The sequence below is a fragment of the Aulonocara sp. 'chitande type north' Nkhata Bay genome, linkage group LG8, assembly GCF_057382095.1.
Source record: "Aulonocara sp. 'chitande type north' Nkhata Bay isolate Kocher_YH1m ecotype deep benthic linkage group LG8, A_spYH_male_GT1.1, whole genome shotgun sequence".
In the NCBI taxonomy this organism is placed as follows: Eukaryota; Metazoa; Chordata; class Actinopteri; order Cichliformes; family Cichlidae; genus Aulonocara; species Aulonocara sp. 'chitande type north' Nkhata Bay.
The window spans coordinates 15,806,536-15,819,703 of NC_141351.1; the positions used below are offsets into that span (position 1 = coordinate 15,806,536).

Below are 13,168 nucleotides of genomic sequence, written 5' to 3' on the forward strand. Positions count from 1 at the left end.
CAAATCTCTTCCATTTAAAACAGGGCACGCCATTCAGTGTCTCTTTTAAGCATGAAGGTGGAAATCTAGCATTGCACCCCCTGCTGAGGATTAGTACTCTATGCATTAAAGCCAAACATCTCCCCAGCGTCAGTGTTTAGTCTGTTAAAATATACATTAAGCTGATTGGCAGCAAAACTCCTTCCAAACCTACATCTTTATGTCTTAATGTGGGAGTTAAGGTCTGGCAACAAAAGTGCCTGAGGTCAAGTTTCATAGCTTTTTTGAAAAACTGTTCTTAAGATCTGTCACAACTAAAAACGTGGACATTTTTTTTAAATTAATCTTGTGCTATAAAAATCAACATTTTGTTAAAGTCACACTTGCATTGCATGGCTCCTTAGCCAGAAACGAATAATCAGGACTGGATTATCACACAGTTATAATGCTGTAATTTTATTCTATTGTATTGTGCTGTGTGAATAAGTTAACTAAACTGAAGTCTCAAGACATGCTAACTATACCGAAATTGGTGGAAATCAAAGGAAATATGCAGAAGAAAGAAAAGTAAAACAGCAAATATGTTTATATTACTTCTAGTTAAAGTAATTACAATTTGAAAACAAGTAAGACCCAGCAAATGATGGAAATCCGCTTTATTCGATGAAACACATTTCACTGACTAAAAATGGCCAATATACCAACAGAGTGTTGATCTAACTGTAGAGTTCTCCAACCAGATTATCAGTTGAGCAGACCTGCAGAGAAGCAGCTTACAGGGGCCAGACTGTTTCCCCAAGCAACAGGCTGCTATTAACAAAGGCCCAGCCTTAAGCCCTTGTCTACAATGATACTAATTAGCAATGGAGCAGATGTGCCTGGAGTTGTGCCCACCTCAGGGTGCTGGGCATGGCCGGCAGTGTCGCGACTGCATTCGCTGGTGGCTGATTCACCTGTGACCTTTACACAGTAGGCCTGGGGTCAAAGCTTCTTTATAAATACAGTAGAAGCTGACACTAGTGGAACCTGGGTCTGGTCTTGGCACCCCTCTAGGCTCATTAGAGACTTCCATATGTGCAACAGATCAGGATTTGAATAAAAAGCCCCCTCGTGATAAACATTCAAGCCAAACGGAAACAATGAAACTCAAACCTGATCCAAGCCGACATTATTCTGACACTGAGTGCTTCTTGGTCTTTGATGATTTTTTAAAATATTATACAGTGCTGTCCTGAGCCACCCCTTATTTCTTTATATTTTGCTAGCAAAATGCAAAATGGGTCCTGTGATTTACCGACACATTTACATATACATGGAAATAGAGTACACAGGGCAATTCTAACAAGCTTGTAAGTCAATACTTGGTATGGCCACCTTTATTCTTTAACACAGCCTCTTATGCAAGCTTCCTTATAATTTCTCTGGGAAGTCTTCTGACAATTTTTGGCGTTCTGACAGTGGCCTGTCAGAACGCTTAATGTTAATTAAGAGTGTGAGCAGACTTCTCCCATACAGTCATTCTGTCGCTGCTATTGATTGGCTATGTTGCTGCTATTGCTACTGACTGTGTCCCGTCCAATATCTTGGCAGATGTGCAATTGCCATCCCTATCTTTAATGACCATGGCCCTTCCACCCTTATTTATTATATTATATTATGATGCCCTTGTATACACCCCCACAATGTTTCCTGTAACTTCTACATAGTGGAGGTTTTTTTTGCACCTTTGTGGTCTTGTTATCTAATTTCGCTGTGCAGGCAACTGTACAATGACAATAAAAAAAGTTCAAGGTCAAGTTCTAGTTTTCCAGGCTTTCTGAAGGATAATCCTGTAGCGCTTCTATGGATGTGGACTATCTTTTGTTGCATTCTCTGAGAAGATGATCGCAGGTTTAATACATTAATAGTGTGTGTGGGATCATTGTGATGCTGAAAAATGAAGCCAATTGGACACTTTCTATATGATATTTTATAGTATATAAAAAAATTTGATGCTACTTTTCTGCATCAGTTTTGACAAGAGCTCCAAAACCACTGACTGAAATGCAGCCCCAAACATGACAGAGCATCTACCATGCTTTACATATGGCTCTAGGCACTCACTTTTTACCTCTCCTTAGACCTCCTCAGTACATATCGAGGAAAATTTGAACCAAAAATTTCAAATCTGGATTCATTATTACATAAAACCTGTTGCCACTGATTTTCAGTCCAGTTCTTATGTAATTTGGCCTCCTTTCCTTAAGAATGACCTCTTGGTAGCTACCCTTCCACAAAGACTATTTCTGATGAGATTTTGGTGAACTGTAGATGGATCAACTGAAGTGCCAGATGCATCTCTCAGGTTCTGTGTCTGGTCTTTGCTGGATTTTTCCCTATTTCTTAAGGACATGACTTTCAGATACTGTTCACCTGCTGCAGATTTGTAGCCGTGCCACTTCTTCCTTTGCCCTTCATTTATCCAGTTTCCTCAAACTTTTTAAGGACGCACTGCACACCATGTCAAGTTTTTGGGTAATAGGTCTTTAGGAATCAGCTTGTTGATGCCAAAATACTTCTTTATGTCTATCAAACAGTTTTCTTTACATTCAACTAAAGAAATGGCAACAAATTACGTGTTCTGTGACAGGCTGATAGTAAGAAAGTGCTTAAAATACAGTTCAAAACGTTGTTTTTTTTAGTTGACTGTTATTTTTAGACACAAGCGTTGAGTTAGGTGTTTTTTTCATGTTTGAACAGTTAGGCCAGTGGTGTGTTTTACCAAAGAAAAAACATTCCTTTGAAAATAGTCAGGTACAGGGACTGGACTGAAAAGGAATGACAGAACAATAAAAAGTCCAAATGAAAAATCAAAAGACCTTCAGAAAGCCTGTAAAACTACTTTAAAAAACCTTTTAAAATCACTTACAAGAAAGTCTGACTCCTTGGAAACAAAATATAAAGGAATGACGGGTAGTTCAAGAGCAGTATTGTACAATTGACTGATAGTGTGGAATTTTAAACTAGATTCCTGCAACAATTTTATCATCTTTTTTCATCTATCCTATTCTATACAGTCCATTTATTTCACAAAGTGTATTTTGTATTACTATTTTCACATCCTCTACTCATATCCATTTTACTATTATCTATATATAAAACGTCAGTATGCTTGTTTCCGATCGATAAAGTTTCATTGCATAAGTCTGAGGTACGTGCAGCTTACCCAAGTCTTACTAACTTGTTTACAAAAGTGGGTATGGAGAGGTATAATGACTTCAGGAACAGCTGATTATGGTTTGGACAAAAAGCCGAGAACATAAACATGAACTGTGACACAAGCAAGATGGCAATACATGTGCGACATGCTTCATACTGTAAAACTCAGACAGACAACACAACAGCAGCTACAACATGAGTATGTTTGCTTGGACTGAGCCAATGGGTTTCTGTGCACCACTTTAATATATGGCAAGTACCTGAGTCAGACTGACATCTCCTGCAGCAGCTGGTTTCTGTAGGGTTCAAATTTTACAATTTACTTCACAAAATATTCATTATATGACACACATTTGATTGTGAATTGCTCCCCTTTACAAACAAAAACACACGTCAGTGACCAGATGGTAAAATATATCTTGTACGCCACTGACTACCTGAGAATCAGCTATGACTGAAAATACTACTATAAGCAAAATTATGGACATTTCTTACTGTTACGTCATGTCATTCCCACCTGAATAAGACATTTCCCTAATTTCTTCAGTACATGAAGATGAAGTGCTTTCCACCTTCGCACAACTCCCTAAAAAAGGACCAAATGTATGATTACTCGGGGGAACTAATCAAAAATTAAGATAAAATTAGCTGCTGCAGTCTGCTCTCAGTTGGTCTTGTTTGTTCTGTCAGATAAAGAACAGCAAGTAGGCGGAGGCCCTCGTGTCCCGCTTTGACATGAGGAGGAGAATCCACCCACAGTAACACCTGGCAACTACATGCAAATTTAAAACTAAGATTATCTATATTTTCAGGTGCGGATCACACCATGAAATAAGCTTTGGTTTTATAAAACAGTACAAAAAAAGTCTAATTATTTTCATAAGAGGCCCAGTGTTTTCCTTCAGCAGCACTTATAATATCACAAACTGTATAAACCACTACAAAACTTGAGACTCTTTTCCTCATTCTGTCTTCAGTCATAGTTTAACATCTGTTATTTGGAAGATTCAATATCAAATGCGATCAAAGTCCCATTTGAGGTTTCACAATATAACGAGAAGTGTAAACACACTACAGCCTATAATTACCTACAGTGCATTTTCTTTGATTAAAGTAAAGCAACAAAGGGCCCTGCACTTTCCACGAGTATACAAATGGCATCAGCAATCGGCATGCTCCAGCGTGCTGTTATTTTGATTTGGAACTCGAAAAACTTCAAAGAAAAAAGTCCAAAAGTGCAATTTCACAACTTGGTGTGAACCCCCCCCCCAAACATGTTCAATACAAAGAACAAGAGATTCATTGAAGGTGACAAAGCAACAGTTATGAACAGTTGGAAGTGTGGATGCCTAGTTTTTGTCTTACCATGTTGGTAATTGTCCCAAAGACACATTTTTAGCAAAGAATTACTTGAATAATTGCCCAAATGCTGTACTGACTGACTGACTTTGCTGCACTGCTAAACAAAAACCCTCTCAGTGGAGAGAAAGCCAACAATAAACAACCGAAATTCTGGAGACCGAAGTGTTCGATTGGCGTCAGTGGGAGAAAATAATTACACCTGACTCTTAATCGTAACAAAAACTTCATTTTGCAGTTTGTGCTAAATACACGGCGTTGGGTTTGACAGGTGACGCAGAAAATAAATATAGTACAGGACACCACTTAATCACCACATTAATAGATATGTAATTTTATATTAGATTGTATTATTTTATTAATTTAAATCACAACAGCTGTCTCATGCTTTATATTGTAAGTTATGATCCTACAATAATAACACCAAGAACCCTTCAGTGCCTGATACTGGATAATGGGAAATCTGCGATACCCACAATAGTGCTTTTACTGGTATCTCACTTGAGTCGCTGCAGTCAGATTTTTAAACTGAAACCTGTTGCTCCCGTTTAAACTCTTGGACCGTGACAGAACAGTGAACTGAACCCAGTGAATTCCTTCATGTGCCTCAGCAGTGAGCCTGGCTGGTTGCACTGTGTGGCACTGAGGGGAGTGGGTGTGATAAACTGCCAAGAGTCTCGTGGAAAAACGCTGCCTCAAGTAGGTCAGAGCAACTCAGAGAGAGATAATCAAGGCCATTTTGACCCCCTCTGTGTGAGCTGTAAGTGGGTCAAATGCAGCAGTCAGCTGTTGCAACTCTATCACGCGGGGCGCTGCGAGGCACTCGTCATACTGTCAAAGCCCATTCCGTTAGTTTAAGACATGGCAGGGTGCCTGCTTGCACCCACCAATGCAGGAGTCAGCCTTCTATCTGCCCCCTAGGGGTGAAATAATGTGAAGTTCCTGTGAGTAGCAGCAGCAGCAACAGCAGTGGCAGCAGATCCACCTTCCCTCTTGTCACTGAGTACACCCTCTACAAACACAGCAGTCTTTATCTGTTGTCTCCTCCTTTTGACAGCTCACAGCTTTGCAGCCCGGTCCTCTTCGCTGTGGCAAAGACTCTTCCTCAGTCTCCTCTCCATGTCTAAAATGCCACCCACATTTCTACCAGACTAACTCCAGCAATGTCCCTGCTTATTTCTCACTCTTCATTGAACAGAAAAAAAGGGAACTCATGTGTCTAGAAACACTTCTGAGCACAAATCTGCAACAGCAGAACAAAGACAGCCTAATCTTTGCACTACTGAGGGGCTATTTTAAAGCTCTTGCTCTGTGTTTCTCTCCATCCCTCCCACCTTTCTCTCTTCTCTATAACATTCTTCCTCTCTCCGAACCCCTCTCCTCCCCTTCCCTCCTTCTTTCCCCCCTTGTTTCCCTCGGTGTCTGAGGGCAGCAGCTTCTGTTTTCCTCTCTTCTCTCCCTGCGTGTCCAGTGACTGACTGCACAATACACATCAATTATTCATGGCTGCTCTCTGTGTTTCGCAGGCAAAACCAATCACAGATGGAGTCACTGCTAATGGGCTCCTGCTGTACTTGCCACCGGCTTCTTTGCACTCAAGCAACAAATACCCCAGAGACAATGAGAGGAAAAACAGGGATAAGCTGTTAAAAAAAGAAAAAAGAAAAACAGCAACTTCACACAGCACTAACAGCAACAAGAAGGAGAGCAGGACACGCGTTTGTGGTCAGAGGAGAATGCAGGTACGCATCGTGACAAAAAAAAAAAAAAAAATCACCAAAATTAGGAACCGGCTTCTGCTGCAGGAAAGGGTTAAAAGACTGAGAAGGGGGTGGGGAAGGGGTGATGGTGGTGGTGGTGGGTGGGTGGGGGGGGGACAGAGAGCTTGAGAGAGAGGGTGGGAGGACAGGCAGAGAGGGAGAGAGAGAACCAAATGCTTATCTCCTCACCTCGGATGTATGCAGCTGTTATTGATGTATCTTCTTTTTCTGTCTAGTGATCCATTGCTTGCTCTCCCAATACACACATCACACAGAAGCAGCCACAGCCACTTCGCCAGAAGGGAGAGGGAGAGAGAGAGGGAGGGAGAGAGAGAGAGAGAGAGGGAGGGGAGGAGAGGAGAGGAGAGGAGAGGGGAAAAAAATGCAGGCAGCTCACATTTCAAACTTGCAAAGGGGGGTGGTGCCTAATGTGCTAGACAGCCTGTATCTTGGCCTGAGTCCAGAGCAACGAGTAAAAGAAGCCTCAATCAATTCATTTAAAGCAACATTTGTTGCAGTGGAGAAACACTGCGGGCCCCGTCAGAAACGGTTCAGGCAGGTACACGAATCTGCGGTTTCAGCCCTCGAACCTTCTCTTTGCAATACAGTCGACTTAATCCATCAAACTAGTCATTGTAATTAAGGGGCATGGAAGAGGAGGGGGGGAGGAGGCTGGGCGTTGTGGCTTCCTGATGCGCAGAGGGTTGGTATCAGCGAGGGAGGGGCCAATTAGACCACATTTGTCTTTCAGCACACATGAGCCCGGGTAAGCTTTTGGATAAATAATTACACACTTATAAAACATGTAAACTGTGAGTACACAAGCCACCTGAGGCAGCGCAGGGGCTTCCATTGTCATCCGCTAATAAAAGTACTTGCACTCACCACAAGCGAGTCAAATCGGGTGTCAAATTAATGAAACTGATCTCTTGCTAAAAAAAAATTGCAATAAGCATTTAATTAGAGACATAAGGTACAATGTAAATCAATTTTAGTATGCAAACAACCAGTTTTCTTGTACAGTAAATTACTGAGCCATATGGGGCATAGCTGAAGATGCTACACCTCCTGCTGCCACAGACATAATAACTGCAACAACTACAAAGGAGGAAGGACAGACAAGCTCAACAGCTCTTATCTCTAGTCTCTCCTGTCTGTATTTGCTCTCCTGGTATTTACTATCAGCTAAGTGCACGGCGGGTGACTTACAGCCCAGCACCCCTGCTGCAAGTTAACACATCAATCACGGTTGGCTGGAAGACTTTCACGTCTAAGTGATTACAAAGTACAAAAACCCCCCACACAGATTGTCCAAAGTGGATACAGTGTGGATTTAGTGATTCTGTAACCAGGCCTTTAAAACTCATCTTTAAAATACCACAATAACTGGAGCCAAAGTCTGTTTTCATATCCATCTCCCTTATTTTACCCAAAAGTTCCCCTAATGTGGTTCCCCGAATCTGTATTTGGCTTTCTTTATGTTTATGTTAGCTTGCTTGAGAATGATAACAATAATGGGTTTAAGACTAGGTATCACAATAGTGTTTATCAGTGCTACCTGCTTCAGGATCTGTGCACGCTTACATAAAAAAGGGGTATGTCATGCATCATGTGACTCTTCTTCTGCACAGAATAATGCCTATGAGTGCTGTGTCCTCCAAATCATTAAAAAATGTAACAGTAAAACGCAATGCTGATGCAAATAATATGAGATAAACGCAGCAGAAAGTCGTTAATCATGGAATTTAGTGCACAGAGCAGTAAAATAAACATTTTAATTTCAGTTAATATAGTTATTTTAACGCTGAGTGCACTCTCTGTGCTGCTGTTCATTTCTACTGTGAAGGCTGCACATTAGAGCTCTGAAACTTTCGACTGGATAGATTTCTTCACGTATTTAAACATTAGAAACGGTTACTGTCTCATAGGCTACTTAAGGAGATGTGGAACTCTTTAGATTGTCATCAGATCAAAGTGAAATTTAACGTATTGATTAAATTTAGTTATTTAATATGTGTTCTAGTGCCTGTAATTTCAGCAGTGTGAAGTAGACTTAGCAGCAGATTAGAACCAAGTGTAAACAACATCTATACATTTTCTATGTCACCAAGTGAACACATACAAACTCCAGTGCTGAGCATCATTCTTTACTTTCACTAAGGTACGGGTTAATCAAGTTGCGCATTTAAAATGTATTCCCTCTGCAGAAAATCTATAGTTCTAGTGACTCCATTGCACTTATAACGTGCTGAAAATAATACAATTAGTAAAAATGTGGTTCTTCCAGCCTAGACAGGCTGCGCTCAGCATAAGTTAGCCAGATAAAAAAAAAAAAGAGAGAGAAAGAGCCACTTTTCTGGCACAGAAAACTCTGACTTTAAGGTCGCCATAGCTTGCTAACCCATTAGTCCAGCTTTGTAGCACACGGGTCCCTCAGGTAATGGTAGTGATGGCTCTACCTTGATAGAGAGAAAAACAAAGCCCATTTTCCAACTTCTATTACTGGCACACTGTTACCCTGGGTACGAAATCACCACCAGTGCCAAGATCTGACTTCCAAATGAAAAAGAACGCAGCACAACTTCATTCATGAAACATGCTTCTAACAATTGTTATTGTTTGAAAACTCGTGCCACTGACAGCGCATGTATCGTCAAGCAAATATTCAGCAAGTATTAGCAGGCTCCTGTCATTTCAACGGCAGAATCAGATTTCTTTTAAGAAAAATTAAAGTATACAAGTGTTATTTAAAACTTTCCTTTTTGCTAAAGCATATAGTTAGGGCTGGACCAGGTGACCCTGAATCCTCCCTTAGTTATGCTGCAATAGACGTAGGCTGCCGGGGATTCCCATGATACATTGAGTTTTTCCTTTCCAGTCACCTTTTTTACTCACTGTGTGTTAATAGACCTCTCTGCATTGAATCATATCTGTTATTAACCTCTGTCTCTCTTCCACAGCATGTCTTTATCCTGTTTTGCTTCTCTCACCCCAACCGGTCGCAGCAGATGGCCCCGCCCCTCCCTGAGCCTGGTTCTCCCGGAGGTTTCTTCCTGTTAAAAGGGAGTTTTTCCTTCCCACTGTCGCCAAAGTGCTTGCTCATAGGGGGTCATATGATTGTTGAGTTTTTTTCTGTACCTATGAAGCGCCCTGAGGCGACTTTTGTTGTGATTTGGCGCAAGATAAATAAAGTTGAATTGAATTATTTGAAATCATATTTATTATCAAGATATTATTCATATTTGTAATAATGAAAAACATTTTTTATTTTTTGCAGAAGCTCATTTAAGCAGCTTTTTAGCTCCACCAAGACCCTGAAATAAAGCCACCAATTGTTTCTTGAATTGACATCTCAGTTTGATTAACCATCCATCCATTCGCTTATCCTTTTTCAGGGTCTATTTTTTCTGGAGCCTATCCCAGCTGTCATAGAGCAAGAGGCGGGGTACACCCTGGACAGGTCGCCAGTCTGTCACAGGGACAGACAACCATTCGTGTGCAATTTGGATTAATCAATTAACCTATCCCCACAAACTGCATGTCTTTGGACGGTGGGAGGAAGCCAGAGTACCCGGAGGGAACCCATGCAAACACAGGGAGAAGATGCAAACTCCACACAGAAAGACCACGGCCTGTTGTGGTGGAATTGAACTCAGGACCTTCTTGCTGTGCGGCAATAGTGCTAACCACCGTGCCACCGTGCTGCCAACCAGTGATCTTAATTGGATAGATTGTTGGTTGCTTGGTTGGATTCATTTAACCCATTAACCTCTGAGTCATACAAGGTCACCAACAATGTTTTTAGCCTTCTGTGTTAATCTCCATTTAGGAAAAGCCACAGCTAAACTATATGTTGAAACCCGTTGAGTGAAAGGAGACAGAAAAAAATATTTTGGTGTGGAAAGCTCCAAGAGTAGAAATTATAGCCCTGCAGAAAGGCATGTGTATATTCAACTTCTCTATTATGTGTAGAAACTGAGACCTTTCCACAGCTCACCAACAACATATCTGACCTCATCTTAAGCACCACTTAACTGGAAGGCATAAGCCGCTGAATGATCAGCACTTGAAACGACAGTTTTAAAGGAAATTTACACATGCACCCAAGAATACAAAGGAATTCAACCAAGTCAGTACTTAGAATAAAAGTCTTAGACGTGTTCATTTTAACCTTAGCTTTGTCTATCTTCATCTTTGTTCTTTGAAAAGAATATCCCATTCAGGGGAATTTCCATTTAAAAAACAAAGTTCACTTGAAATAAGTTACATTCCTTGCATCAGTATTATCCTCCGCTTTTCATTTAACTCTTGCAACACAGCTTTGGGGGGCAAGACTTGCAAACTTTTGAACTCATTTGACTTGAAGGTTTTTGCTTTTTCAAGCCAAGTTTACATTATTTCCTATAAAACTGACTTGACTTACAAATTGTGATAGAAAATGTAAACAGAGCTTTGACTTTTCTACACGTGGCCACATTTCCTTGTCTTTAGCAAACAAACCCAACACCCCTCCTACACTGTCTCCTGCTTGTTTATGCTTGAACCGATTAAAAAACTGGGAAACCACCTTTTGATTTTAAACACGACGAAACAAAAGCAAAAATTGCTTGGATATTTTTTTCTATATCAAGCTAACACTAATAACTAAAACCAGCAATGTCTACTGATCGTACTTGAAAAACAGCCTGGCAAAAAGGTGTAAAAATGAGTGTAACAAGCCCAACTAATTATCTGCTGAATAGCTAGTTCACCAGGCGTTTGTTACATGAGAGAATGAAAAGCTTCAGGGGCTGAAAAACTTCAGCTGGAACCTCCTTTCACTCTTTAGAGCTGAGGAATTCCCAAAGTTTGCTGAAGCGCAAACGATTGGGAATGTGCCACTCTGTCTCTCTTGCAGGAAAAATCGCCATTAAGCATTTTGCAGAGGCTCTCGAACCGGAATGAACCGCCGGTGACGCTGATGAAACAGGCCTAACGGGGCTTGTAATGTACCCTGTGGATGGAGAAGGGAGAGGTGAGGCCCTGATGAGTTTTTGCAGACTGAGCAAGTGATGTCTTTGCTTTGAAGTCCTCAGAGCTCCACGTGCATCGCTTTGCCCTGCAGTAAGACAGTCCGAGTAATCACAGATTAATAGAGCAGGCTAATCCCATTGACAAAGAGGTCACTACTAGCAGACAGACGCCCCTCCCCCAGATCTGTTCCAACACTGTGGGCCACAAAGGGAAAAGAACTACAACCGGACAACCCCCCTGAGTCCATCCATTACAGAGATCAACTCACAAAAATCACACTGCATGATGGGTTTTCCAATTCCAGTCTGCTGGATAGTTTTACAATATCTAACAAACATTGTCTAAACTTCTTATACAGCTACATTTTGAAATCAATAGGATATTATAGCTAAGTTTTGCTCAGGTGTCATGAAGATAAAGGTCTATTTCTTTAGCGCTTTGCCTTCCTAAGCTTTTTTTTTTTCCTAAGATGGAAAAAAAAGAACAAACTAATGCCTTAAATTGTTGGAGGCATTTCATGATTAATCAACTTGTCAAAGCTACAACCTATTTCAGCTGTAAGCTGACTGTGAACATTGATTTCCTACTGCTGAAATCAGCTCAGCCTCCCCTTCCGCTCAATTTTCGAACATGTTCAGGAGAGGAATTTTAGATGACATAACAGAAATGTAATAGCTTGACCGCGCCGTGCGTCAGAGCCAAGACAAGTTAGGTCTGGTTAAAATGGGATGCCAAATCTGATTTACTTATTAGCACTCATCCGCTGACCTGATGTTTTCTGAGGCAAACAGCCCAGCTCGTAACCGCCAAAAATCGTGTTTTTCGCCCACTTTTAACGGAGACATTTCAGAGCAGATTACAAAATGCATGATGAGACTGAGCAGGCCAGCAGTTACAGGATATTCCTTGAAAGCTCTCGGGGCTTGGTGTAGACAGGTTGTTTTGTATATATATAAAAAAAAAACAGTGCAGAGAATTTATAAAACACCCTCAGTACAAAATGAACATTCACCTCCAGGGACACAATTCTGCAAAAACACAGGAGACTATATTCATTTCAGCTCTTCCTCATATCCTCTCAACACATAAAATCTTTTCAGATTTGTTCTCAGCTGTTCAAGGCTTCCCAAAGTCTCCTCTGCCTACACTAACTTGTCTGTCTTTGGTCTTGTATGGCTGACCCCGCTGTTGCCACTCTGGCCCCCGTCATGTGACTTACTCCCTTCGTTTGTCGCTCAGCAACACCGCTGCAGGATGTCGGGGAGCAGGTCCTCCCTGGGGCCCCGTGGGAGTGTCTTTTAAGAGCTATCTCCCCTGGCTGCCAGAGAGGGTATTCTCTCCACTTTAACACCCTCCTTGACTCAGGCCTCCTCTCTAAAGGACCTGGGAGCTTTGCAGGAGAATGCCTCTGCATTGGTTTCCACTGCTCTCTCTACCTCTCTGCAGGCCTCTCCTCTGGAAATATTCATGCATTTACAGGTACATAATTGTCCATGAAATGTACTTTGGGATGCTGCCTAGACTCGAGAACTTGCCGCTTTCCAAATAACTACTGTTGCAGGAAATTATTCAGACAGAGAATCAATTGGCAATTTTATCTAAGCCCATAAAGTAGGCCCTGAGATTTGATTTAGCATTAAGTAGAATTAGAACATTTGGCAATGTGAGTTAACTGCAGGCAGGGAAGGATTCCCCACCCATGCCGACATAATAGTGACATTGCATGATTTGAAGCCTCTTATAATAGAAAAAAGGCAAACATGAGTGAAAATTCAAACAATATGTGCCTCTGACTTAAGAGGGCTCAGTGTAGCGGCCGAGCACACAGAAGCAAATGCACGACCCAGCTTTCCCCGTAA

At 41.3% G+C, this 13,168-nt stretch overlaps 1 protein-coding gene across 4 annotated transcripts in view; it reads right to left on the reverse strand.

Annotated features, from left to right (window-relative positions):
- The window catches only part of LOC147323482 (zinc finger MIZ domain-containing protein 1-like), a 113,587-nt gene that overhangs the window by 16,203 nt on the left and 84,216 nt on the right, over nucleotides 1-13,168 (reverse strand). Inside the window, exon 1 of one of the 4 annotated variants that reach the window (XM_086303864.1) lies at nucleotides 6,486-7,411. The exons of the other annotated variants lie outside the window; for them this stretch is intronic. The gene's annotated coding sequence lies outside the window, so the exon portion shown is untranslated. Of the gene's footprint in view, nucleotides 1-6,485; nucleotides 7,412-13,168 lie in introns of those variants that run through there. 4 annotated transcript variants of the gene reach the window in all.